The sequence below is a fragment of the Herpailurus yagouaroundi genome, unplaced genomic scaffold (assembly GCF_014898765.1).
Source record: "Herpailurus yagouaroundi ecotype Mexico unplaced genomic scaffold, PumYag 182, whole genome shotgun sequence".
Classification (NCBI taxonomy): Eukaryota; Metazoa; Chordata; class Mammalia; order Carnivora; family Felidae; genus Herpailurus; species Herpailurus yagouaroundi.
Window position 1 is genome coordinate 23,697,181 of NW_024412413.1, and position 27,141 is coordinate 23,724,321.

Here is a 27,141-nt window from a genome sequence, read left to right on the forward strand (position 1 = left end):
GGTGTTCTACTGTTACATAAATTCTACCTCCTCTGTTCAACCAACATTCACCTGCCTCAAAAGGTATAAATAATAATGAAATAATCACAATTCTTTTTGAGTTCCATGACCTCTGGAGATCGCTACTAGCATTTCTTTTAAGTATTTCAAGCTTAATATTTCTCTCTCTCCATGTCTCTGGCAAATTACCCCCCTTTTAATACTAATCATAATGGCATTATCATCCATTTCAGTCATCTGAACCAGAACATTTGGTACCGTCCTTAACTCTTCCCTCTTTCTGTTCCATCACATTTGTTGGTCACTAACATTTATCAAACTCAGAAATGTTTATTGTATCTAGCTTCTTTTCTTCATTCTCATCACCATGCATAAAATCAGCTCCTTATTATTTGGAGGGATAGAAAATTATAACATCTTTCTTATCTTTCCCTTCGTGTTTCTCCTTACAGGCAATATGTATATTTTTTCCATGATTGGCATATTTAGCTATCTCAAAAAAAAAAAAAAAGTAATAAAAACAGGGTATTTCAAATCATTAGCCCATTTGGAAAACAAAAATGCAATCATGTAGCTTGGTTGGCCATTTTCTGCAAGATTAAAAATTCAGATTCCTTTCCTTTGCATTCAAAGCTCATCACCATCTGGCCGCATCACATCTTTCTAAGTCACTGTTTACCTCTCTTCCTTCATAGGTACATATACCCAAAGCCTCACCGTATTGATTTTCTCACTGTAATTGTGGGCAAACTTTGTGGGTATTATTCTCTCCGCCTAGAATGATTTCCCCCATGTCTTCATTCTGCATTCTTTAATAATCAGCGTCAATGTCATCCTTTTAGGTAAAACCTGTCCCAGTTACCCCAGTGGGTAACTGAAACTAAATCTTCACTAATTTTTTGTGTGGCAATTTATCCATTTTCTTGTCACTCTGACTTGACAGTGAAGTCTTTTAGGACAGAGAATTTATTTCACTCCTCTCTGTATCTCCAGAACATAGCACAGTGCCTGGGATATAGGAAGCAGTGAGTACCTATAAAATTGAAATCAGGGAAAGTAACTCACTACTGTTTTCATTTCAATATGTCTATTGTGTTAAATACATAGGCTACTTTCACAAATTAGGTAAAGAGGTCATAAAGGAAGTAGATTTTTAAGTCATTTTATAAAGCTATATTAATGAGATAAATTTGGACAGTTGACAAGAGAGCTTGATGGGTGGTCGTGCATGTTTATATTTTTCAGTCTGTCTATCTGACATATATTAAGAATAGAATGTATCATAGGGGCACCTGGGTAGCTCAGTTGGTTAAGCATCCGACTTTTGATTTCGGCTCGGGTCATGGTCTCACGGTTCATGAGTTTAAGCCCAGCACCAGGCTCCGTGCTGACAGCGCAAAGCCTGCTTGGTATCCTCTCTCTCCCTCTCTCTCTGCCCCTCCCTAGCTTGTGTGCACTTTCTCTCTCTCTCAAAATAAATAAATAAAAAGAGAATATAATGTACCATTACATTAACTTACAATAGCTTAATGGCTACTTTTATTAAGATAAATGGTTTTCAATAAGAAAATGACTTCATACATATAGAAGTCACTAAACATTTTACATGATCCATAGCTTCCTATTTTAAATGTATTGTGTATTTATCCTCTTGGCGATGTATCGGAAAATAAACTACTTTTCAGATACTTAGATCTGACCATATTTTCTTTCCATCCTATTGGACAGTTATCAAACTTTGATTTTTTTTTTTTTTTGCAATAAGAATTATTTAAGTAGAAGTTTTCCTAAAGTTGAAGTTTTCCTAAAGTTGTTTTAAACACTCCGTCGTGGCAGTGGTATTAAAACTTACATCCACCTCTGAAATTTCTCTTTGGATTATATTGAGAGCTCTAGAAGAATAAAAATAAAAGTGATTTTAGTAAAACAGAAGCCACCTGTGAATTATCCACTCCCTTGTGAACGTGCAACCACAACTACATATGCCTTGTCGGTTAATGGAAAAGAATGAGCGAGTTAGTAATGCATGGTGTTGGCACCACATGTATTTATGGTTTTCATGAAAGAGACCATTTGCAATTCACAGTAAAAAGCCTGATGTATTTATTACTGCCAAAGACAAGTGTTGCTCTCAGTTAGTTTTCACTGTAAACCTTTTCAGTCTTTGTTGTCATATCCAAGCATCTGCTGCACCACAGTAGAAGAAATCTGAACACAGTCCTATGCAGCTGTCACGTTCTGTGTAAATTTTTGTCAAAACCCAAGTTCTTTGCAAGCAGTCATTCATTTGAGATTTGTGTTCCTCACCGATTACCTAGGTATTCTTAACTCCAAACTGTTTCTATGCTCACTTGTGATCCCAGAGCATAATAATAGGGAGTTAAGTATTACTATTTTTCTAATTGACTACCTGAAGGGAAACCATCACGTTGATTTTGCCTCTGACACCTCTGAATAATTTGCACGTACATGACAACCAAATTTCACCCATTTCGAGTATAAATCCTAGAAAGAAATGAGAACCTCGCATTTTCTAAGTAAAATCTTTCATAGGCCATCAACAGCAAAGTGAAATAATACTGAACACACCATGAAAATAAAAATGAGAGGCTCTCAAACAGGGGTGACAAGGTTTCCAGGAAGGTAATCCTTCTTCTATTATTTCCTTTACCACTTCCTTCTCCAATCATACAGAACAAGTCTAAGAGTCATTTTCCATGTTTCCAAAGGGTAGAACTCAGTACAGCAATAAGTGAAAGGAAATCACTCATTTTTCTCATCCTCATATCCTGGATATAAAACAAACTGAAGTCTGAAACCATACGTATTAGGATGAAAATAAATAGAAAAATAAATATAAGTGACCCATTTTAGCACATGTAATTTTTTTCTAAGAACATTTTTCTTCATGTTTCTAAGAAAGGCATACAATACTCAGAGTCCTCCTTTATTGGTAACGCAAAAGCCAAAGACAAAAGCTGAGGTTTTATGATATCACACCCATTACACATGTAGGCTATTGGGCTAATAATACTTTTAGGCTGATATTTTAATATTATGATGGAAATGCTAAGATGAAATAGGAAGTGTATTTTAGGAAACGTACTCATTAAAGTTTGGATTAAACCTAGCCATTAAAGTGTGTGTGTCTTTGCATTCTTAATCAGGTGTTTACATCTTCTTTCAGTTGGCTTGAGATTTAATAAAGTTTAATAAGACAGAGCCATAATAATAAACGATTAACAAGATCCACATTTCTTGCTCAGCTTAAGAAAATTCCTGTAAGCCCTTGAAAAGCAACTATAAGCTCTGCAATTGTCTATTTGTGGTTTTAAAGAACTCTGAGAGTGGACAGCCAAAGAAATGGGTTCAGAAGGCTCAATTTGCATGGAAAAAGGCATGTAGCTGGCTTTCAGTAAGCTGTAGACAAGAAAGAATAGAACAGAAAGAAGAGATTAGGTGGGATGAGTGAAGAAAACAAAGCAAGAGAAAGTAGGCTGAGGTCAAATCTGTGTTGGATGTGTGTGATGGGAGCTACCACTTGAAACTCTCGAGCAAGGGAGTGACATATTTAATACAGAAGTCAGCAGGTAGGACTCCGAGGACTGCAATGGCTTTTATAGAAGGGAAAAAAGGTGAAGGAGTAAGCAAAGCGTCTTAGCAGCCCAGTGACAAGAAACACAAAAACTATCATGCACCTCCTGAAATAGTCTACCCTCGTATAACTGTCTTTATGCACCAAAGAATGTGGCTCACTTATATGACATTGATATTAATTTCAAATGATTAGAGATATATTTACTCTCCATTATTCATCTGAACCTGACATCACAGTCCACAGGTCAGAATTCACAGCTCTTTGGGGTGTGTGCGGAGAGGGACATCGTTTCACATTGACCCAAGGTACCAGCATTGAATACTTGAACTAGTCACCAACTAGGTTCACATAAACATTTGAATTTTTAGGTTTCAAATTAGAAGGTCTTTAAAAATTTAGAGGTTAAAACTAGAAGATGTGGCATCGCTAGATCTATATTCCTAGATAACAACACATTACTTTGATTTTCGGACAGGGCATGCCTTCTCCACTTTGCCACCGTCCCCACTATTCTATATCATTACTCTGCTTGAGCCCCCTTCAATATTAATGTGACCTGCCTGGCTCATTTGAGTTCACAATCTTGGATCTAGATCTTCCAAATGGATTTACATTTTGAGAGAATTTTCCCCAATGGTTTCCCCAGCCATGTAAATTACTAATAAAGAAAACCTATCTTCATATACGGACTATCACTTACAAGAACTTTCATAATACAATCCACACAGTCTCCCAAGAACTAGGCAAGGTATATATTTCCACCATTTTACAGATGAAAGAAAGGCAACTGTAACAGATCAAGAGAGACATCTAAGCTGACCCCTGGTAAGTGTCTGACTTGGCACCAGTTCTCAGGGCTTTCGTCCCCTGGTAATTGGTCTTCCCACTCCTGTGAGCTCCCAGTGCTAGACCCCAATGCTTATATCCTGGGCTTTAGCCAACAGGTCTACCGTATTATGACATCCAGGCCTATCACTCACATCTGCCCAACATTTTCCCCCACTCTATCTTATTCCTGGACTCCAAACTCTGCCCAATATTAGCCTCTATTCACTCCTGGCTAGCTTCAATAGATCCTGCAGTTCCCAACTGAAACCTCACTTGGCTATATCTCTCCTTGTTAGTTACGCCCATTGTGCCTCTACTTACCCTGTTGTCACATGCTTAACACCCCATGAATATCTGTTTCCCTGTCTGAGTTATAAGTGCTACAGAATGGGGAATAAGTGTTTCTCATTTACTGCAGTGTCTCCATCCCTAGAATAACAGTACTGGCATGTGAAGGGATGATGTCAAGGTTTTGGTTTTGGTTTTAAAAATAGTGTTTTAATTGTGTCAGTCTACCTTAAATGAATAGCGACTGACATTTATTGAGTACTTACTATCAACTTTTTCGGATGTTCAGATGTCTTAATTCATATCAGAGTTGTAGGATTCAGGATGGGAACAGAGTGTATGTTTGTTCACAAATAAGATACTGGGATTTATTCTTGCCACTTTCTTGTTGTACACGGGGATATGCTACTTCATCCTTTAGCTGACATTGACCATAGTCGTGGCACTCCTTGTCAATGACCCTTAAATTCTATGTGGCCCCATCCAATGTCTAGTTCATAGCTAAGCTTTGTCAGGCAGCCAATGTAACTCACTTGGGCAATTTTTCCTGCTCTTCAACATTATCTTTTTTATTTGTTGGCCATGTCTAGTTTGCCAATTAGCAGTGCATGGTTATAGTTTTTATTCTTTTTTTTTTTTTTAATTTTTTTTTTTCAAACGTTTATTTATTTTTGGGACAGAGAGAGACAGAGCATGAACGGGGGAGGGGCAGAGAGAGAGGGAGACTCAGAATCGGAAACAGGCTCCAGGCTCTGAGCCATCAGCCCAGAGCCCGACGCGGGGCTCGAACTCACGGACCGCGAGATTGTGACCTGGCTGAAGTCGGACGCTTAACCGACTGCGCCACCCAGGCGCCCCAGTAGTTTTTATTCTTTAAAGTGTTTATTTATTGGGGCACCTGGGTGGCTCAGCCAGTTGAGTGTCTAATTCTTAATTTCAGCTCTGGTCATGATCTTGTGAGATCAAGGCCCACATTGGGCTCTGCACTGAGCGTGGAGCTTGTTTGGGGTTCTCTCTCTCTCTTTCTCTCTCTCTCTCTCTGCCCCTCCTCAGCTCATGCTTGCTCTCTCTCAAAATAAACAGACATTTTTTAAAAAGTGTTTATTTTTTGTACCATTCTTTTTCTCTGGAATTATTTTTTTTTTAAGTATTTTAAAACATTTTCTAATCTCCTTACAGATTGCTTACTTACTTTCATTTTCTAAAACAAAAGCCCTTATTTTGTCAAGGCTCCCATAGCTAATATTGAGTAAGCATAAGCTTACTTTTTCTTTTTCTTAATCAAAAGCTATCTTAGGTATGCCTTGTCTCCTAGATCCTTGAGGCAAGGCTGAAGTCCTATTTTAATTTTTTTTTTTCAACGTTTATTTATTTTTGGGACAGAGAGAGACAGAGCATGAACGGGGGAGGGGCAGAGAGAGAGGGAGACACAGAATCGGAAACAGGCTCCAGGCTCCGAGCCATCAGCCCAGAGCCCGACGTGGGGCTCGAACTCACGGACCGCGAGATCGTGACCTGGCTGAAGTCGGACGCTTAACCGACTGCGCCACCCAGGCGCCCCATGAAGTCCTATTTTATATGTAGGAGCCCATTAACTACTGATGAATTTTATCATGGGGGAACAAGGAAATAAAAATCATCACAGATGCTGAGTTTTTGAAACTAGAAGGAAACTCCTGACAGTCAGTATGGCAAAGACAGTAGGGAGATGTTGGAAGCATAAATAAAATTTTGCTTTTAACCACTCTGACTTTTAGCTACGGTCCACACACAAGAAATGTGATGTGGAGAAGCAGAGAAACAATATGAAATAATCCATTAAGACACTAATTCCACTGGGAGACCAAACACGAGTCCCAATCAATGAAAAGAGTTCAAAGAAATCACACTGTATAAAAATACTGTTGTAAGTATTTACCATTACTAAACTTTTTAAAGTGGGCTCCGTGCCCAAAGTGAGGCTTGAACTCATGACCCTGAGATCAAGAGTCACGTGCTCCACCAAGTAAGCCGCCAGGCACCCCACCATTACTAACTTTTAAACTCTTAACTTACTTTTCCAGCTCTAGGCTGTATGTCACCTATTCTGTGGAGCATTTTCTGACTCCACTGCCTGAGTTTGTCACTTCTTCTACATTCACAGGCCAATCAGTCCCTTCATTCATTATGGCCAGTGCTGCAATGTCCCAAATCTACCTCTGTATCCTGTGCCTCCCCACCAGGCTGGAAACTGTTTGAAGGTGGAACCAAGTTGCCACAATTGTTTCTTTACCATCTAGCTATCTCTCACAAGACCTGGCACTTAGTGGGTAGTCCATAAATGAATGATTAGTATATAAATGATTATATTATATTTCAATAATGGATTAGATACCAAGAACAAGAATGGAGCTCCATCTGAATTTCAGGGGACTAAGGTCATCAATGTAATGGTCAGCAAAGGGCCCACTGTAAGTGCAAATAAGAATCCCTGTATTCTGTCATTGTTTTTACCTCCATGGAATGCAGAGAAAGTTCTACATTAACATAACACTGGTGACACAGTGATTGCTGCAAACAGATCCTCTAACCTAGCATCTCTTCCTTGAAGTTAAAACCCAATTAAGATTAACCATACCAACACTTCTGCCTGTAGATGCCGCATTCCTAACAGCAGGGATTCGCCTGGAGGGCTGGGCCAGGAATCGGGCGAAAACAGTTTTGTCTTGAAATCTGAGATATGATGTTGCTAAATAAAAATCAAAAATAGAGACTCTGACATTTTCTGTTTATTAAGCCTTTTTTCTCTCATCTTTACTGCAGACACTTCTACAGATGGATATGGAGATAGGCACCTGCTACAGATCCTGTTCTCCCTTGGGAAATATGCATTTGCTATTTTTCATGGCCATTCTATTTGAAAATCTGCTTTCAGGAATGTTGAAAAGTGGAATCCACTAAGCTAACTTGCTCTGCGCAGCAGAGCACTAGTCACTGTGGGGACTAACCAGTTTGCTTTGCTGCTTTGTGTTATCATGCTCCTTTTAATTTCTTTAACTACTTGGGTGCAGCGTGAGAGAATATTATTAATCAACACCACCATGAGCCCGCCCTCTGGAGAGAGAATGATATACCAGTAACACAGTGGTATCTCCATTATATCTAGTAAGCTAATTTACAGTGCTCTACGTTTTCTTGGTTCTGTAGGTTCTGAGATGATAGGCCTTCCAACAATAGACATATCTCATACAAAATTAATTTAGCTTGTGAAGGTCTATTGTTAAGACATGCTTTTGAACTTTGGTGAGATAAAAAACACAAAAAATAGGGGCCTTGGCTTTTAATTTTATTTTCAACCTGGGTAATTTCATGTTTGTTGAATCTAATAATAAATAATTGAGTTTGTGTTTTGTATGTCTTTTTTAATTTTATTTTTCCAGTAATGCATTTTTATTATATTTTACAAAAGTATCAATCCACAACAGATTACAAATTAAGAGGGGGGTAAAAAAAAAAGGGGTCCTTTTTGAAAATTAAAGCACTCAGAATGGCAGTGTGGCATAGTGTCCAGGGTGAGGCTGACCTGGATGGGATTCTACCTACAATTGTGGGGACGTTACTGAAGCCCTATGTGACCCAACTGCCTCATGTACAAAATGCACCTAATCCTGCCTCTATCTCAGGATCCTTGGGGAAATCCAGAAAACAATGGTTTGGTGTCAGAGAGATTTCAGTCTCCTCATCTGTAAAATGGACCTAATAGCACTGTCCCTAAATTGTTGTAAGGATTAGATAATTGGGTAAGATTTGTACCTCAGTGCCTACTTGGTGTCTACAAAAATCCAGAGTTAATTGTTATTATTGAACGTATCTGCACATAGTAGCTACTCAATAAATATTAGCTTTTATTTATTATTTTCTCACTTGTGTAGAGGATCCTGAAAATGTTAAGCTTCATGGCTTTAGTTCAAACTTCTGAGTGACATGGGGCATCATAGCCTGACCATGCCACATATTCTATAGAACGATCTGGATCCTTTGAGAAGCTGTTTGTGGACCTAGCCCATCCGTGTGGGCCCTTCTTTACCAGTGGACATGTCTCTTCTAAGATTTTCACTGAGAACATTCTCCCCTGGACCATCCTGATTCAGTGATAAAAAAAAAATACACAAAAAACCACAGAGGGCAAATGACAGTGATAAAAGAATACACAGAAGAGCGATTTCAGATAATGAGGGAAAATGTCAAAGAAAGGTAATTCGACCTCTTCTTTCACAAATTACTAAACATAATGTGTTTCTTCATGTCCTCTATTAAAAAAATTGCTTGAGGAGGTAGTTCTGATGGATAAAGGGAAGACCCAAAAAGTTCTACACTGCTTTTGAGTTTAGTGAACACTTTGATTTGATTCTTACAACCCGATGGCAAATCCTTTTATTACCACTTCACTGACAAGCTGAGGCTGAGAATTAAATGGTTTTCCAAGCATATTTTGGGGGTGAAGGCACACCTTAACTTGAACCCAGCCCTTCAAACTCTCAAATATAGGCATAAAAAAATACAGGTGAAGTACTGTTATATATAGAGAGAGAATATTTTAGGAGAATGTCTCAGCATAATAGTTTGACATGCAAACAACTTTAGATCACAAACACGGGTGTTTGTGAGAGAAATACAACGGGCAACCAAGAATAAATATATGGATGGGGTGTGTACAGAAAAAAAATGGATACATACCCCAAAATAAAGACGAGTATTAGGAAAAAAAATGTTCAAAGGGCTATAGCTTGTGGTCTAAAGCATAACTAGATTCAAAACCCAGAGTTACAATTGGAAAAAAAAAAAAATGGAAAAGCTGACAGACATTCCTAAATGGCCCCAGGCTTGGAGAGGCAGCCTTTGAGGATGTCAGACAACCCCCAGGAGAGCCCCAGCAGGCACCTTCCACAGCAGAACTAACCTCACCTCTTGGCCTAGTTAACCATTCCTACTCTGGGGAGATCTCCAGAAGGACCAGGAGAAATTACACTGGCGAATACATTTCTCCAGCTGCTGCTGGATGACTGCGATCTCATCAGCTTAGTATTTGATCTTTGATAAGAGGTCAGTGACCTTTACAAGGGCAACACCTCAAATGTTCTCCGTCATCTAGACCTTTGTGTGGATAAATCTCAGGTCCTTGCTTGCAAGGAGGTTTTACCAGTAATGGCAAGAAGAGAGGCAGAGTACTGGGCCTTCAAAGGGGGTAAAGACAGAATGCACCTTCACAACAAAAAGCTGACAGTTCTGAAGGCCTTTTCACAATGTTGGCTAAGACCATCATTCTTTGACGAATGCAGCATATAGGAAAGTTGTGTATTTGGGGGTATGTGTGTGTCTGCATAGACACGAAATAAGTAATGGCAACACTAAAGATCATTGCTAACGTTTATTGACCTCCCACCATATGCCAAGCACCGTGCTTTACACTCATTATTTCCTGTAATCTTTACAGCAACCCAATGGAGGTGAGTACGATTACTTTCCTCATTTTATAGCTGAAAAGCAGGGTTAGAAACCGCTTATACAGCCAGTAAGCAGTACAGCAGGAATTCACATCAGTCAATCCAGTTCCTGTGTAACCATTGCATTTATGCACTAAACGTAAGCTGCAATATTTTCATGATATGACACAGACACGTGCACACACACACACACACACACACACCAATCAACATTCTAGACCCTGCAGCAGAGAGGTCAGACCCCCCCATCCACTGATTTTTTTTAATCTCTTCACTTTACACATGTCAAATAGACAAAAATTAGACAAAGAAGTAAAAAAAAAAATGCAGGAGTTTATCTTCAGAAAAGATGGGAAACAAAGAGGGAAAGAGGGAAATGGAAGGGTGTCAGTCTTTAGGTGTGGAGCATGTGTCAAAGTAGAAATGGGAAACGAAGACCTTTCTGTGTCCCCGAAAAACCGAAAGTAAGAAGGGAACCCTCTAGAACTTGAAGGAATTGCTTTAAGTTCAACAAAAACGTACAGATTTGATGGGGCTTTCTGTGAAATTCTGACAATGATCATCTAAAATCCCTGGGTAGAAAAACGTGGCCAGTATCAAGGAGTTACAGTAATTTACAATTCACAGATCTGTTACCAGTCCACCTATTTCACATCTCTGTGTGTCTCTATTCTGTGCTTTTCAGCCTCAAATAGGAGTGTCTGCGATATGTGATGGTGTTGGAGAAGGGGGGTAAAATAGTACCTGGCATACAGCAGAAGCTCAATACGTGTTCTTTGAGTGACTCATGAAAGGGAAAATGCAGCACACTCATCTCAAATATCAGATTCACTCAACAGTAAGCAAATTAAAACTTTCTTTTAAGTAAAACAATCTTGACATATAATGAGACAGGATGTAAAATGTCAGTGAATTTCTAAGCTAAAGCCCAAAGCTTCAAATTAAAAAACGGACCTGCCTTTGTACCTGTTTAGGGTAACACCCATCCCCCAGACCCTTAGAGGAGTCCTCGTGGTCACCTTTCCACCAGTTTTATTACTTGGCTAAAAAATGTGTACAAGAAGTACATGCATGTGACTACGTGTGTGCACGTATTCAACCTGGATCACGGCCATTGCCTTTCAGATTTAAAAATGAATCCATTTAAAGGAACTGTTCCATTTAAAGGAACTTTATGTCATGTTAGAGAGAAATGGTACATCATTCCTTTCAGCTTATTAAGATAGTATAGTGGGCCCCTGAGAACCATAGTAGCTGAAGGGTAACTGCCTCCTCCCCTCACTCACCGTGACCATTATGCTTTGATTCGCATTTCATGCAATTATTTGAACGATAAACAAAAGGAGGACATTTTATTCTCCAGCATTTTTCACTTAACAAATTGGAAAAGAAATATACACACAAAAATTATCCCCTACCCTTGTACCCCTTGGCCCCAACCATGACTATCCTGGGAAAGAGTTGTGAAACCAGAAAGTGAATAATATGAGACGTCATGCTGTTGGGCCTCCAGAAGGCCATGTAGTGCAGTGGAGTTTAGCCGGGTCAAGCGCCTGAAAGGATATGGCCATATCCACAGCATTGCTGCTTCATTCAAGCAAAGTACATGGTAACTTTAAAATATTTTGAACTTATTGATTCTGAACTCTCTTCTAGAAAATAAGTGGGTATCTGAAATTCCTCATGGACCCCCCAAGGGACATTTATAAATAGAAAATCTTTGCCAAGTTGAAGTCAAATTGGCTGAAGAATTTGTCTAACTGCTAAAGTAGAAGGGACTTCACATTCTTGAAAAGATTCCATGGATAGTCATGGTATGGGCATCCATGGACTGTCATCTATCTTTCTTTCTTTCTTTCTTTCTTTCTTTCTTTCTTTCTTTCTCTTCTTTCTTTCTTTCACTAAAAGTTCAAAGACAAAGTTATTGCATTTTTCCACTGCACCTTCTATTAACTTTTGATCCCGTTTGGTGAGAAATGGCCATACGATGGTCATAGAACATAAAACAAACTAGGGATCTACTCCGTGGTAAGATGGTGTGTGTAAAGGCTCTGACTCCAGTGAAAGAGGCTCTGTTAAATTTATTTCAATATATGGCATGTGGGCACCAGGTGGGGAATATGTTGATTCATTCATAAAATGAGCGATAGCATTATTGCAGTAATCTAACACATCTCAGAACTTTAATCTTCCCGCCTTAAATGTATGTTACGTTCATCCCTCCTAGACAATTCAGTATAGTGCTCATAAGCTTCCTTAAAATGCAAACTGATATTATTCATCCCAATTTTGTCACTCGCAAGGAAATCCCCTCCAGTGACACAACTCTACAGTCTGCTGCTGCTCAGACAGAAGGCTGACGCCTCTCCTCACTCTGTCGGCTCCCTAAGCTCTCATTTGGGAGAACTCGAGAAAAAGGCAGCCAGCATGGCAGAGAGACGGGTCAAAAGGTCAGGGATCAATACAGTGATGTGCTTTAGCATATTTGCTTGATTAAGTGAGCTTCATAAAACATTTAAGGAGGTGTATACTTACCACTTACGAAACAGTAATCAAATTAACAAAACATAGTGAAATAAATGCTCACATTCTTCTTCTAGTAGAAGAAAACAACAACATGTAAAATGTACTGTTTGAGGAACTTCCCGTATACCTATGTTTTATGGGAATTTTCACCCTGCATATGTAGCTTCCTCTAACCCAGGAGTTACTATTAAAACTATTTGGAATTCTTCCATTGCTTTGTATTTAGACAGTGGTAGGGAGCAGCCCAATAACATGCTGGGTGAAGGTGGACACCCATTTGGGTTGACAAAATCCACCATAGTTATCCTGGAAAGTGAAATTTCTGCCTCCTATAATCAGGAGTTGCTGGGCATTTGATTAAATACCCCAGACATTTGGTCCCCAACCTACTTTTCGTCTCTCTCCCCCCAACTGGCAAACAAGACAATTTAGATCAGAAGAACCCACAGAAACAAAGTGTGTACTTTAATACAGAAATGCTTTTACCTGCCTTGCCTGCTGTGAACGAAATGGGCTGGGCTTTCAAAACGTTAGTCAGCTTAACGCCCAGTTGGTGGCACTGGGAAAATGTGCCTGCGCAGTCTTATTGCTGTTTCGGTTCTTTAACTGCCAACTGGAATACAATAGAGGAGTCGAAGGGAAACAAAAGAGAGATGGATCCAGAAAGAACCCGAAGAATGACAACAAAATAAGCAAAGAAAATGATAATGAGTTAGAGACATTGTGCTCGCCAAAGTTAGCATCCCAGACTATTTTCACATTGAAGATAATTATGTTTCCATTAATTGCCACTTTTCCCCTGAAAAATTCATGATATTTTACCAACTACAAATTATCTAGTGGAAATTCATCTTTGCAACATTTTAAGAGAAGTCATACAATGTGCTTAACCTAAAGAGAGAAGGGCTACAATCATGTTGCTCAGATATGGGTAAGATATATTTTACACATAGAAGGGGATTTTGGTATAGCCATAATGGGCACTGATGTTGAAAACACTAATATTTTTGAACTACAAAGAGAGCACGTGGCCACTCTGATGGATTACAGGATAGGTATCAAAAAAAGAGGACTAGATATTTGAGTATCCTCATATTGTATCCACAGGCACCTGGAACTTTCCATATGCCCAGCTCCTCCATCATCTCTCCATTGTCTTTTGTACTTTTTTTTCTTCTCAGGCAGATGCCGAAGTATGGCAATAGCAAACACGAGGCTGGCACTTACCACAAAATCTTCATTTCCCATTTTAGCTTTAGATTACTTCCAAGTATGCCACTGTTTTTGGTTTGTTCACATTTAAAAATTCACACATCAAAAGTGAAACCTCACCAAAGGTCAGTAAAATAGTATGCCTTTGCCCCCCATAAGAACTATAATATACATAATTTATTTTTATTGAAGTATGTTGTGCGATATACTGAGTTACAATTTTCCAAGCTGAAAAGGATAGAAAAACAGTAACGATAATGTAATTTACACATAAATAAAATACATTAAATAGCCTGGCTTTTAATGCCTGAAATTGGTCGCAGTTTAGATAGTGCATATTAAGCTTTATATTACAGATTTCTGTGTCAAATTGACAAATGCAAACTTTCTTGGGGCTGGGATAATGATAAATAAAATCAAATGTAATCTCATTTTATGGGACATGATAAAACCTTACCTCATCAGATGGGACATCCAGATCATCGCATTTTCCCTGTTATTTTATTAATAATGCAGCAGCAGACCTTTTAACAGATAGTTCTTATAGAACATTGTCTTTCTGGGTAGTCAGAGTCAGAGTATTAACCAGGTGATCCAAAGTTAGAATACGAATTACACACCAATTTCTGTTGTTGTTTCAGCCAGCCTGCAAGTTCAGGAAAGGATAAAGAATTACGAATTTTCCACTGGACAGCAGAAAGGAAAGCTTAATATTAATATAACTCTATGCTTACTATGAACTCCCCAGCATTTTATATTTTAACTTTCTTATGATCAGTTCTTGATCCCACAAAGTATTAAAACTTAAATTGTATCTATGCCCAGACATAGCAAAGTGGTAATTTGGCCATTTTCTACTTTAGGACATGAATTATCCTTCTTGATCATCTACTCTGCTCAAATTCATTATAAAAATGACCAATTGGCCACCCCACCTCACATGTGGAAGACAATACTACAGAATGTGGGTCCCAGGATAGGGCAACCGCATGCTACCTGGGGACAGATGTGCATGATAGAGCGTGTATGAGTAACTTAAATTTTCCAATTATTCTTCAGCGTATAAAACAATTGCTACATTCTCAATTATGAGTTCCACAAGCACACACTGGGAAGCACGAGCCACTAGCATATGTCATTTTCCACTGGCAGAAGCCAACTCACAATAAATCTCTTACCTTGTAGAGAGATGGAACACCACAGGGCTCATAATAGGATGAGTGATGCATGAAATGTTCTTCAGCTCACTTCCCCTGGGATTTATCCTTCCAAACCTAGGAACACCGTCTGCCTGCAAGGATGGAATGCTAAGCAATGCAGGAAAACAACCAATGCGTTATGTGGAGCTTTTCAACTTTTCAAAGTCTAGGAGAAACTGTAAAACAAAGAAACAAGTAAGCAAGTACGCGTCTAAAAATCATGGCACATATTTTTAAGTGTGATTGTATAAATAATATGCTTTTTCTTAGAAGGTGAAGGACTATTGCAGTCGTGGTTAGAGGTTTAAGAGCGAGACTGTTTTATGTTGTACAGGAAATCACTGGATCTTAATTATAGACAAAATGTTGGTCAAATAGTCGTTTTTTTTTTTTCAAAAGCACGCAAAGGAATAAAGAAAAAAAGTAAATCTAAGAAAAATATATGAGAAAAATTTTATATGCTCACATTCAATTTCCTCGTTTAATTAAAAAAAAAAACTGTCACAAAGTTTTTTAAAGGCACATAGTTTCAAATCAGACTTGTTTCCAGTCTAAATTTAGCCTCCGTTCCTGTGTCATATTTCTTCAGGCATGAGAAGGAAAATCAATGCCCCTACTCACCTTTGGAAGAATTTCACTGCCAAGTCTCCATGGTTCTATGGGATCCAATAATCCGTGGCTCAATATTGATTTTTCTATGACACCTGTAGAAACAGCCTCTCCTTCCTTTCTAACAAAATATAGCAACAAAAATCGTGTAGTCTCTGAATGAATTAAACAGAGCTATTAAGCACAACTTCATCCTGCAAGGAAATGTGGTTTATATTTTCTAAACAATGTTACATCTTCTTGACATTTCTGAGACATTTAACAACTTTTTAAAGATAATGAGAACACGTATTTCTAAAGATAATGTGAACATAATTTTTCTTAGGTCTCTTGTGGCTAACTCCTATATTACAAATAGCATTTATTTTTCCCAGCAAATAGACAAGTGGTAAAAAAACAAACTGAAAAACTTCAGTTCTCAGTTTTAAAATAGCTCCAAAATCAAAACCTTTTTTGAAGATGAAAAACTACCTCTTTAAAATCTAAAGTTTTGATAAAATAGAGGACAACCCTTTTGAGCAGCAAGTAGACTATATCACATCCTAGGAGAGAGAGTAGGTTAAACTTGGGGTGTATTTCGTGGCATTAAAAGAGTCTGAGGAACAGCCAAGAGCCACCATCCATCCTGTTTTCCTTGAAAAACATAAATGCAAAAACCAAACCAAAACAAAAAATCGTAGAAGTCACTGTTCTAGCATTCTTCACACACCTGATTTAAACCTCAAAGGTATGTGTTTCCCCCTGGGCAGACCTCCTTGGGCATGTCTGAATATATTCCCCGCAGCCATTGTGCACGCTGACTATAGCTGGCAACCCACTCGTCACTCTCTCCATCAGCCTGAGAATCTGCAAAATAAAAATGCAGTGTTAAAAAAAAAAATCCCTTTTACATTTGCTTTTCCCAGTAAAATCCCAGAGAAGAAAACACAAAGCAGGTTGTTTCTCACAATATATGTGACATCTTGGTTAAAAGTGACACGGCCATGTTGCACCCTGACAGGTTTAGTGTTAAGATCTGACAGATATAAGCCTGCAAGAACAACCCTCCTGCCACATATATTTAAGCTCATGTTAAACCCTTGATTTGATAGTCCCTTGATTAGCTTGAGCAACAGTGAGTGCTCCTGCCTTTCAAGTTCATTATAAATTATGCGATTCCTCACATTACTGTCAATTTAAGTTCCTGTTTTACTAAAATGCAGGCATTTAAACACTCATCAAACCTGTGCACACGTTTGAGTTAAAGAATTAGATCAATCCAAACTCCAGCTCAAGGGAGAAGTTCCATTGTTTATCAGGCCATGTCTACACTGGCTGAGCAAAGCGCTCTGTTCAGAAGGAGAAGCGCCTTTGGCAGCTAGAGTCTACATAGCTGACCCATGGATGCTCCGGTGGTGGAGCTTCTTCATCTGATTACACAAGTGCAATGAAATCACTAAGCATCCGGATGAAAATGACCCATGATGACAAAAAAGCATGGCGTGATTGTTGTGCTAATTTATTTACATGGTACTCATTTAGAATATGATTCAAAGAGCCTATTAAAAAAATAAGAATGCTTATATTTCTCAGGCATGATGAATATGGGCATTGAAATAGTTGATGACTCAACATTTGATTGGACCCAACTTGTATTCTTCCCAAACAAGACAGTGGTGGCATGATTTTAAAATGCAACCTTTTTTCCTAAAAGGTCTAGGTTAAGCTTTCACTTCTGATTTTATATTTATGGGGAAAAACCTTCAGACTTCAAGTAATTAAAAAGTTGATTTAAATCTCCCAGAAAAATGGGCCAAAACAGTAATTCATATTTTGCAGGAAATATTTTAGAGACTTCCAACCTGCACCACCCCAAGATTTAGCAACCACTGTGGGTACATTCTATCCTGGGGATAGTTCAATGCCCTCGTATCATCTTGAATGTTGAGATCTTTTCACCAATTTTTAAAATAAAAAGAAGTTTAGCAGAAATGTTCAACCAGCAGCTATGAAATTATAGGTTTCCCCCTCCATCTACCCAAACACACTCCACCCTGTGAAATAATAGATACAACACTAATCACCTTTGGAATTTTGCCAGGCTTCCCCCATGGATGAACTAGCAGAGTTGGACCAAATTGCCTTGAAGGAATAAAGCCTCTCTTACCTTCATGGAAGGCTTTGTCACGGACCATCCATTCCAACTCTTTGAAGAAAGCAAGAGGGAAGATTTAAATGTGCGGAAGTCTATCCAAACTATAATCTATGAGCTACACTTTATTTCTATCAATATCACCTCAAAATACATTTGCTACGTCAAACTCTAAACCCTGGTTGGTTTCCCTAATCCCTTGGATTTTGCAGGCAGGATTATCACCCATTTTGTGCCACTCCCATTTTCAAGATAGTGGCCAGTCTGTCTGTCTTTGTTTGATAATCGTTCAGTTTATATGCTAAATCCCCTTTTGCCGGGAGCAAAATTCCACCTTCAGACTGAGTCACGGCAACAGGTTAGTTGATTGACCTTACAAATTAACACTCAAATTCTAAAACTAAAATAAATCTAGGTGATCTAAAAATTACTTTATTTAGCAAAGTGCATCTAAGATGAATCAAATCTACTGTGTCCTTTTCCTATATGAAAGCCCTAAGAATGTCTAAATATAAAACCACTGTCTGTATCTTGGTCGCACACTGAGTACCTCATAAGGACATACAGAGCAAACATCCTTCTGGTACTTAGCATAGGCTGGGCACTTTTCTACATGCCTTATATACATGATCTCATTGAATCCCCATGACTACCCTATAAGGCAAGTACTGTTATTCTTTTACAGATAAGAACACAGAGTCAAAGAGGCAAGGAGGCAAGGAGGGACTTGCCCTGGATCACATGGTTAGAAAGTGGCGGGGCTAGGATTTGAATCCAGATAGTCTGGCTCCAGAGTCTATGCCTTTACTTGGCTGCTCTTGTCCTTGCCCAGCCATGCTAGCCAAAGTGATGTCATTATGGACAGGGATTTATATCAAACGGTGATGCCTTTAAATTGGTACTTTCGGGGCGCCTGGGTGGCGCAGTCGGTTAAGCGTCCGACTTCAGCCAGGTCACGATCTCGCGGTCCGTGAGTTCGAGCCCCGCGTTGGGCTCTGGGCTGATGGCTCGGAGCCTGGAGCCTGTTTCCGATTCTGTGTCTCCCTCTCTCTCTGCCCCTCGCCCGTTCATGCTCTGTCTCTCTCTGTCCCAAAAATAAATAAACGTTGAAAAAAAAAATAAAAAAAAAAATAAATTGGTACTTTCTTTCCTATATGCGTGGAATTAATTTGCCTGGAACTAAAAGCTTCGCTCTATGAACTGTTCTGGCCCCTTGGCTCATTTTCTGCTTCTTCTTCACAGGCATTTTGTTCCATGTTGAGCCATTATCTCCTTCTTTCAGAATAAGTTAGATGTAGTCAGAAGCAAAATCAGTTCTCACTGATCATCATTTCAGGATACCCTTTACTCCTTAATTTGTTTTTTAACGTTTATTCATTTGTTTTGAGAGAGAGAGAGAGAGAGAGCATAAGCAGGAGAGAGACAGAGAGAGGGAGAGAGAGGATCCCAAGCAGGGTCCACACTGACAGCACAGAGACCGACCAGGGGCTCGATCTCACAAATTGTGACATCAGGACCTGAGCAGAAATCAAGAGTCAGAAGCTCAACCAACTGAGCCACGCAGGCCCCCCACCATTCACTCCTTTGAAACTTAAATTCTGGAAGATGCTTACTGAATGTGGAAAATATCAAATAAGGAATAAAATGCTAGTATAAAAATTGTTAATTAAATAGGGGCTTTGAATAGAGCATGTACCTAATTGTTGCCTCACGGAATCAGGCCTCCTCAGGTCAAATCCTGATGCTAAAGTTGGGCAGGTAGTTTTTTCCATGACTTAGATTCCTCATCTATAAAATGGGAATAAAAATAGTACTACTGCTTAGAGTTATGAGGATTAAATAAACTAATCCACGTAAAATGATTCAACCAAGCACTCAATAAATACATGTCATTGCTTTTCTTACATCTAGTTTGTGGCTGCAACTAAGCCTATAGCCTTCAGCGGCCACCAAGCACTAACAATCAAAAGTTTTGTCATTTGGGTTTGCAAGTATTAACATGGATTTTAGGAAAATCAGTTGTAGTCACAGGAAACCCTTTCAGCCTGGGGACGATTTGGCTTTAAAAATTCACTGTGACAGATCCCACAAATAATTTTATTCCCCTTTATGTTGCAAGAGCTCAGGCAAATCACAGAATATGACAGAACTACTCAAAAAGTCATCAGAGCTAACAATGTTGTCAGACACCTCAAAAGCCAAGAATAGATTTTTCTATATAGTAAAGTTTTAAGTCACATAAAAGGATTGTTTGCTTAATTATTTGTTTTTTATAACACAATCCAGATTTCTGCCCAGAGCTGCTGAAGTGAAATTGATCTGGACAGACCTGGACAGCAGGGATGCAATTTTAACAATTGTGCACTTCAACAGTAGTAAAACTATCCACATATTCAGCTTGTCTGTTTCTTTCTTCGCTCCTTTACCTTCTCTATATTCTAAAAGCTTAGGCTTATGGTTCAGTCCCAACTCTTTGAGGGCACATGGGTGATTTACAAATGGCTGCTTAGGAACCTGAAATAGACATTTCCATTGCAAAGAGAGGGTAACACAAGTATTAGAGGAAAATGACTCACTGAGTACCCACCTGCACTGAGCTATTTGGTAAGTGTTATACAAAGCAGAAAGAACAGATTGAAACTTTTCTTCTTTTTGGTTCTAAAATGGACACTGTCACCAGAGAGAGAGTGAGAAGGCTGGAGGCCCAGCAGAAGAACCTGAGAGAAGCTATTCTGGGTAAAGCTCAAACTTCTGCCTGTAGACTTCCAGGATGCACAGAACTACCTTTTTGTGGTTCAGGTGCCGTGAGACTTGGGAACCACTTGAGGAGAAGAATCTTTGACTCATGTCCCAGTACCTCAGAGATGGCATATTCCATGGCTATCCAGAGGGGAAGGAAGTACTAATGTGTAGTGTAGCATCCCAGTCAAGATTTAAATTTTTGAATAGAGAGGTCAATGTGCAGCCTCATCTGGCATAAAGAAAGTAGACAGAAAATGGAATGGTGAAAGAAAGCCCACAAGATCTCCATTTTTAATCCTACATCTGTGCCCATGAAAGCTTACTGCCATCAACATTCAGAAGGCATGGACTCCTAAACTCCCCAGGCCAGCTGACTTTCATTCTGAAATGAGATTTTAGCAATAATTAGCCTCTGGTTCTGTAGATGCGCGAGGAGGTGTGTTCCAGAAATACTCATCTGCCTATAGTATTATCAGGTGAGGGATGGTTCTAGGATTAGAACTCACGGAGGTAGAAGAAGGTGGTTAAAGTGTTAGAGAAGAAGTACATTTCCTGATAGTAATTCAATTAGAAGGGAAATGGAGGGCCAGGAAATGCACGGCGACTTTTACTGGCAAGAGATGCCAGCATCCTCCACTAGGAATTATCTACGAGGACAACAAGGGAATGAAGAGGAAATGCTCTGCTCAGCCCTTTGCCACCAAGAGGATGTGGAGAATAGGGGACGATTTGGAGCCTAACAGCCACGATTTGGTCTCTCACTTGAGATGATGAGCCATCCACAGCAAAGGAAACAGACCATTTCAGCAACTTTGTGGGAAGGGTATCCATTCCACGCTCATGCTCAGGCTTTCTGTCTGCGGGTATCATTAAGTCACCTGAGCACAGTACCAGGCACAAAATTATTATTTTCTTCCAGCAGTCTTATTTTCTCTTATTGCCACATGTTTGGGTCTTATTTAAGGCTGTTAAAATCCTTCAACCTGAGTGATTTATAAAGGATTCTACTTATTTAAAAAAAAAAAAAGATTCTACTTATTTCATAACAAACACAAATGCCAATAAATGACTTTGATTCCCCAACACCAGTCTCTAAACGCCAAATGGAAAGTTAACAAAAGAAAAAGAAAAAAATCAGATTTATGAGTGGTCCTCACTGGCCACTCCGTAGACCTGCTGTCGCTTCTCATTATCTGTTTTTAAGATTCCCCACACAAATTCAACCCAGGTGATTTGGTTCTTAACAAAATGAATGTGAATTAATTCTGATCATAAATTTTAATGAGACAACACTTCAGATGCTCTCAGACATTCCAAATGCAAAACTTATCTTTTTCTGTGGTAAAACTGGAAATTCTTTTCTTAGGAAACCTTTATTGTTTCAACTCAGCCGATTTGACATAATGAGCCAATTTGCATATCAGTAAGGTCAGAGGGGACAGAACTGGAATGTCATGCTTCCTGATTCTTTACCTCCATTCCATAGTCACATATTTCTCATTCCCTTTTGTTCACAAGTTTTATAATTTCACAGAATTACAAGTCATACGGCCTGACACGAGGCTTGATCTTGCCATTATGCTTGATTGTTCAAAATTACGCTAGTCTCAGAATGTTGGCAGAATTCCTTCCAATATTTTCTCTGCTGGTTTATTAAGTGGCAGTGTCATACTTAAAGAAATGATCATTTCTGGGGCCACTTGTTCAATTCTTTGAAGACTGACATCATATTAAAAAAATGTTACCCCCAATCTTCGACTATTCTCTGTATCCTCAGTATTTTTGACATGTCAGAAATAATTATAAGTGGCTTAATAACATGGGAGACATTTCTCTTTAATATTCCAGAATGGATGAGTGCAAGATGGCTTTGTTATCAGCTTTGTTCTCGTTGGAAATATGCATTCAGCATCAGCAATATCTCATGAAAAAGCAGAGGTCTCCCTAATGTTTTAGATTTCTATTTCTCTGAATCCAGCCCCACTTCCCAGGCACTATTTGTTCCTTATAGATAATTATTAATGGCAAAGGCCCTTCTTCCTTAGAGGTGTCCCTCACCTTCTCGTGCCACTTTTCATAAAAGCAGTGACTTTGCTCTGTCACTTAATATCCGGGCAGCTTGTTTAAAAACATTCTGATTAGAATGAGGGGTAAGCCCGAGCTTTTTTTCAGAGTTCTCTCTCTGATTTCACACTCTTTCCTTGGAATGGGGCACTGCCTGTTCTTTTCATCAAAGGCTGAAAATCTATTTTGTATCCAAGGTGAATGGAGAATGTCCACACCTATATTTCCTTTTAAGGCTTACTATTCTCATATATGTTAAAAAAAGAAAAAGAAAGAAAGAAAGAAAGAAAGAAAGAAAGAAAGAAAGAAAGAAAAGAAAAGAAAAGAAAAAAGGAAAGCTAACAAAGGTGTCTGTTCTTGGTTGTATTGTAGGATGAATAAAGTCATCTGCCTCTAAAATGGTGTATCCTATGCACTTCTTCAAGTGGATGGAAAGCAATCTAATACTGGGAACATTATCCCTTTTCACTGTAATCAGGATCACAACAAATTTCCTGAATCTCTGATTTGTTGGTTGATATTAGCTACATTGACAAGCTCTTGAAAGAAACTCAGCCAGATGGGCTTACAAGTGGAGAGGCCCACGGCCAGCTGACACCTCCTGATGTAAATTCTGGGAGACTGGTTTCCAAGATGGCTGTAGATTGATGGACAAAGTTCTTGACTTGGACAGATGGAACTGGATTTCTTCTCTACCACTTATTATTAGCCATGTGTCTTTGAACAAACCACCAACGCTCCCTGAGGCTTATTTTATATAATAAATTGGACAATGTATGTGACAGTGAAAGCAATATATAGCATAATAAAATGGGATACAAATGCTGGGCATTATTTTTTTCTCAAATAACGACCTGCAGCTAATGAGGAAATATGTCAAGATGGACATCAAACAGAAATCTCGGGGAAAAAATCCATATAAAACAATGGCATGTTTATTCAGCACTGATAACAGGGCTTTTTTCTAAAGAAATATTACCATTACTTAAAATTTAATCTTATGTATATATCATCTATACAGGTGACCAATTTTCAAGAAATGACAATGCAGTAAACTATTTGAAACTACATACAGAGTAGACATAAATTAACACTTCTTAATAATTCAGGAGGCATTTCATTGTCTTACTACACCTAGGGGTCATAATTATGATTATCAGTGGCTAATTTCCTAGAGAAATGGATGGAATCCAAATGACTCTACGATACAACTGAGAATAAATCCTAGGCATTAATCCCTGCTACCTATTTGGGATACTACTACAGGTCTCTATTTAAAAAAAAAAAAAAAAAGTAGCATTACCTCAATAATTCTAAATTATCTGACCTCAGCTTATTAGTGATTTGTATTCTCTCTAGGGCGATGTGAACCACGACAGAAAGGTACACAGTGTAACATATCACCAAGCATATTGCCCAACATGATGACTTTTGAGTGGCACTGAAGGCCGGGAGTTCTACTTCTCTGAATCGGATGTACCAGGTTTGGAAAGAACAGCAGGAAGTAACTGCAGGGCTGGGAGAGAAGGTGGAAATAATAAGCTCGGTCCTGACTAATTGATGGGACTGTCAGAAAGATGAAATGAGTTAAAATTTGAAGAAGACGTTGCAAGTTATATGGCACTAGACAAGTGTAAGATAGTATTGTAATTATTACTCTCAATAGTCTTGCTCAGTTTATGATGGATGTTATATATAGATTGAAAGAGAAGAGTTCTTTTTCAAACGATGGCATGTTTATTCCTCCATCATCCAGTTCTTGCTTTCTCAGCTCAACTCTCAGCCAACATGAGTGACATGTATAGTCTATTCTTGTTTTCTCCTGTTTTTGTCATAGTTTGACACAGTTGGAATAGATGGGAAGATCTTGCAGTGAACAGAGCCGCAAGTGAATTTGGAAATTTTAAAAATAGCTGTCTCTGAATGGTAAGGTATAAAGGTTTCTGTACGTAGAAGGGGAAAGAAACTTCTTGTTAATAAGGCCAAAAGCATGTAGCAATTATTGCAGGATAGTAGAATGTTCTGAAAGTTCAGTGTTTGCACACTGTATCTGTTAGGGTGCCATTGTCACAAAAGGCAGATTCATGTCATGATGATTTCCACTCTGAGCTTAGCCATCTGAATTGCCTCTTTGAAATAAACAAATCTGCACATGTGCATGGGCATGCGTGTGCAGGCATGGGTCCTTATGGTTGAATAATTATAAACACACAGTTATACAAAAATATGCCACAGGAAGAACCCAGGACACATTTGGCAGAGTGCTATAAAACTCTACAAAGCGATCAACAATCATCCAAAAATCAACTGAAAGTACAACTAGATTAATTACAGTTGGCGCTCATTTCTCCACACAGAAAGGGCTGTTTTCACCTCCTTAATTTCTAATGCAAGTATATTTGGAACGGCTATAAGCACAGCACACAGCTTAAAGGGGGCAGTGGAGAAAAGTATAAAGTGGTTGTATAATGGGCACTCCTTTCCTAAATAGAATGAAGGAGCTTTAAATCAGCTAGCATGGAATGGTTACTAGATAGATAGATAGACAGATAGATAGATAGACAGACAGACAAAGAGATAAAAAGCAACTAGTAGAAACATAGCCCAGGTAGGTTTCAAACACACAAACAAAGTGTATGTATGATAAAGTGTAAAAAGAAGATGAGGCTCAATCTGTTAATAGATGTCCTGTCTGGGAAGGGAAGTAGAATTAGGGAGGGGGGAGCAGGAGGAGGAGAGGGAGCTCCTTTTCCCTCTTAAAATTTCACTGTGATTATTATTATTTTTTGTAATTAATTTTTAAAGAAACATAAGTTTAAAGAAATACAAGTTATGGCACCTATACTCAAGGAATGTTGAATGTAATTACAGGTCTTTTGTAATTGAGCCTACCACTATCTTTATTGCTCACTGAGATCTGTAGAGTAGATATTCTTAACCTATGTAAATAGCATCTTTTTTGGCGTATGGCCACTTATCTGTTACAAGTACTTCCAAAGCTCTACCCAAGATGCTATGCCCATGATAACCTCAAATGTAAGGAGTCAAAAATACTAGTAAATCCATCATGCTCCTCAGCCCACATTCACAGGCAAAAGGGTTTTCCTTCTTGTTTTTAATGTGACAGATTACAGCGCTAAAGAAAAAACCACACCATACTTGTTAAAATCTTATCCATACATGCTTACCATAAAACATTCCCATGATCAGCTGTTGCAGAACATGGGCTCGGGTGGAAGCACACACCACTTTCGCCACTGACCATGGCCTTGTTCTTTATACCATTATCAGTGCATTTAAGCCAGCATCTTTGGAAATAGGAGAGCACAGGGGACTAAGTCTTAAAGATTGGGTCTGATACTTTGTCTGCAACAGGATCAGCTTGACTTACCAGTTGTCATACAGAGCCTTAATCATTCATTCATTTGTTTGAAAATATGCTTGGGGGTGCCTGCGAGGCTCAGTCCTTTGAGCTTCAGACTTGAGCTCAGGGTGTGATCTCATGGTTTCTGGTTCAAGCCCCACATCAGGCTCTCCATTGTCAGCATGCGGAGCCTGCTTTGGATCCTCTGTTCTCTCTCTCTGCACCTCCCTGCTCATGCTCCCTCTCTCAAAAATAAATAAACACTTGAAAGAAAGAAAGAAAGAAAGAAAGAAAGAAAGAAAGAAAGAAAGAAGGAAAGAAAAGCAAAAAGAAAGAAAAGAAAAGAAAAGAAAAAAAAAAAGATGCCTGTATCATGAAGCAGGCATTTGGTCATGGTGAAAGTGTGTGATAAATTATCATCCCTGCACTTCCCTCAAGAAACTTGCAACTGTACAAGCAATAACTTCAGATATAGAAAAGATGTTAAAAAGTATTAATCTTTTGTAATCATTGAAGAATTCACGTATTTGTCTCTGATTATAAAATTTTACTAAGGAAGGAAGCATTAATTTTCATGTCCATGACTTTAAAAATCAAAATAAAAGAGTTCCGAGTTAAATGAGGAGTTGGCAAAGTATGACAGTGGGCCAAATCCAGCCTGCCACCTGTTTGTGTAAATAATTTCTTTGGGACATAGTCACGCTCATCTGTTTATGTATTATCTGTGCCTGCTTTTGAGCTACAAGAGAAGAGGTGAGCAGACACAAGAGAGAATGTATTAAGTGAAATCAGAAGGTGTACTTAAAAAAAACAAAGTATCTATTTGTCTTCCATTTTGGCATGTTCTCTTTGGAAATCTATTTCTGTAGGATATTCTAAGAGTGATTTCTTAAGGAATGTGTGTGTTCCCTCTCTGATTCTAGGAAGAACAAAAAGAGATAGTGAATAAACAGTACTGTAAAGCACAGGAAGAAGGAATATAAACTAGAAATGGAGGGACTTTACAAACAACGTTTTTAAATCTGAACTTGGCCACCACTTTATTCGCACCTATATAGGTCAAGTGCTGAAATTTGAATGTGTGTAGGTGGGCATAG

At 38.7% G+C, this 27,141-nt stretch overlaps 1 long non-coding RNA gene across 5 annotated transcripts in view; it reads right to left on the reverse strand.

Annotated features, from left to right (window-relative positions):
- LOC121040569 (uncharacterized) overlaps window positions 1-27,141 on the reverse strand; it is a 100,231-nt gene that overhangs the window by 54,271 nt on the left and 18,819 nt on the right. For 2 of the 5 annotated variants that reach the window (XR_005795357.1, XR_005795360.1), the window contains 3 exons: window positions 16,453-16,589; window positions 15,114-15,864; window positions 13,210-14,581 (listed from right to left, as the gene is read on the reverse strand). This is a non-coding gene — a long non-coding RNA (uncharacterized LOC121040569). The remainder of the gene's footprint in view (window positions 1-13,209; window positions 14,582-15,113; window positions 15,865-16,452; window positions 16,590-27,141) is intronic. The other 3 variants (XR_005795358.1, XR_005795359.1, XR_005795361.1) reach the window with 3 other exon arrangements.